Source organism: Argopecten irradians, chromosome 11 (genome assembly GCF_041381155.1).
Source record: "Argopecten irradians isolate NY chromosome 11, Ai_NY, whole genome shotgun sequence".
NCBI lineage: Eukaryota > Metazoa > Mollusca > Bivalvia > Pectinida > Pectinidae > Argopecten > Argopecten irradians.
Genome location: NC_091144.1, coordinates 41,287,069 through 41,289,590, shown reverse-complemented (window position 1 = coordinate 41,289,590; position 2,522 = coordinate 41,287,069).

Here is a 2,522-nt window from a genome sequence, read left to right as displayed (position 1 = left end):
TTCTGACTTGTATGTTTGTATACAGGCCAAGTCTATAGCAGTTACTAGTTCTGACTTGTATGTTTGTATACAGGCCAAGTCTATAGCAGTTACTAGTTCTGACTTGTATGTTTGTATGACTTGTAGGCCAAGTCTATAGCAGTTACTAGTTCTGACTTGTATGTTTGTATACAGGCCAAGTCTATAGCAGGTACTAGTTCTGACTTGTATGTTTGTATACAGGCCAAGTCTATAGCAGTTACTAGTTCTGACTTGTATGTTTGTATACAGGCCAAGTATATAGCAGTTACTAGTTCTGACTTGTATGTTTGTATGACTTGTATGTTTGTATACAGGCCAAGTCTATAGCAGTTACTAGTTCTGACTTGTATGTTTGTATACAGGCCAAGTCTATAGCAGTTACTAGTTCTGACTTGTATGTTTGTATACAGGCCAAGTCTATAGCAGTTACTAGTTCTGACTTGTATGTTTGTATGACTTGTATGTTTGTATACAGGCCAAGTCTATAGCAGTTACTAGTTCTGACTTGTATGTTTGTATACAGGCCAAGTCTATAGCAGTTACTAGTTCTGACTTGTATGTTTGTATACAGGCCAAGTCTATAGCAGTTACTAGTTCTGACTTGTATGTTTGTATGACTTGTATGTTTGTATACAGGCCAAGTCTATAGCAGTTACTAGTTCTGACTTGTATGTTTGTATGACTTGTATGTTTGTATGACTTGTATGTTTGTATACAGGCCAAGTCTATAGCAGTTACTAGTTCTGACTTGTATGTTTGTATACAGGCCAAGTCTATAGCAGTTACTAGTTCTGACTTGTATGTTTGTATACAGGCCAAGTCTATAGCAGTTACTAGTTCTGACTTGTATGTTTGTATACAGGCCAAGTCTATAGCAGTTACTAGTTCTGACTTGTATGTTTGTATACAGGCCAAGTCTATAGCAGTTACTAGTTCTGACTTGTATGTTTGTATACAGGCCAAGTCTATAGCAGTTACTAGTTCTGACTTGTATGTTTGTATTGTATGTTTGTATACAGGCCAAGTCTATAGCAGGTACTAGTTCTGACTTGTATGTTTGTATACAGGCCAAGTCTATAGCAGTTACTAGTTCTGACTTGTATGTTTGTATACAGGCCAAGTCTATAGCAGTTACTAGTTCTGACTTGTATGTTTGTATACAGGCCAAGTCTATAGCAGTTACTAGTTCTGACTTGTATGTTTGTATACAGGCCAAGTCTATAGCAGTTACTAGTTCTGACTTGTAGTCTATAGCAGTTACTAGTTCTGACTTGTATGTTTGTATACAGGCCAAGTCTATAGCAGTTACTAGTTCTGACTTGTATGTTTGTATACAGGCCAAGTCTATAGCAGTTACTAGTTCTGACTTGTATGTTTGTATACAGGCCAAGTCTATAGCAGTTACTAGTTCTGACTTGTATGTTTGTATACAGGCCAAGTCTATAGCAGTTACTAGTTCTGACTTGTATGTTTGTATACAGGCCAAGTCTATAGCAGTTACTAGTTCTGACTTGTATGTTTGTATGACTTGGTATAGCAGGCCCAAAGTCTATAGCAGTTACTAGTTCTGACTTGTATGTTTGTATACAGGCCAAGTCTATAGCAGTTACTAGTTCTGACTTGTATGTTTGTATACAGGCCAAGTCTATAGCAGTTACTAGTTCTGACTTGTATGTTTGTATACAGGCCAAGTCTATAGCAGTTACTAGTTCTGACTTGTATGTTTGTATACAGGCCAAGTCTATAGCAGTTACTAGTTCTGACTTGTATGTTTGTATACAGGCCAAGTCTATAGCAGTTACTAGTTCTGACTTGTATGTTTGTATACAGGCCAAGTCTATAGCAGTTACTAGTTCTGACTTGTATGTTTGTATACAGGCCAAGTCTATAGTAGTTACTAGTTCTGACTTGTATGTTTGTATACAGGCCAAGTCTATAGCAGTTACTAGTTCTGACTTGTATGTTTGTATACAGGCCAAGTCTATAGCAGTTACTAGTTCTGACTTGTATGTTTGTATACAGGCCAAGTCTATAGCAGTTACTACTGTTTGTTAGTAGTTACTAGTTCTGACTTGTATGTTTGTATACAGGCCAAGTCTATAGCAGTTACTAGTTCTGACTTGTATGTTTGTATACAGGCCAAGTCTATAGCAGTTACTAGTTCTGACTTGTATGTTTGTATACAGGCCAAGTCTATAGCAGTTACTAGTTCTGACTTGTATGTTTGTATACAGGCCAAGTCTATAGCAGTTACTAGTTTGACTTGTATTTGTATACAGGCCAAGTCTATAGCAGTTACTAGTTCTGACTTGTATGTTTGTATACAGGCCAAGTCTATAGCAGTTACTAGTTCTGACTTGTATGTTTGCATGACTTGTACGTTTGTATACAGGCCAAGTCTATAGCAGTTACTAGTTCTGACTTGTATGTTTGTATACAGGCCAAGTCTATAGCAGTTACTAGTTCTGACTTGTATGTTTGTATACAGGCCAAGTCTATAG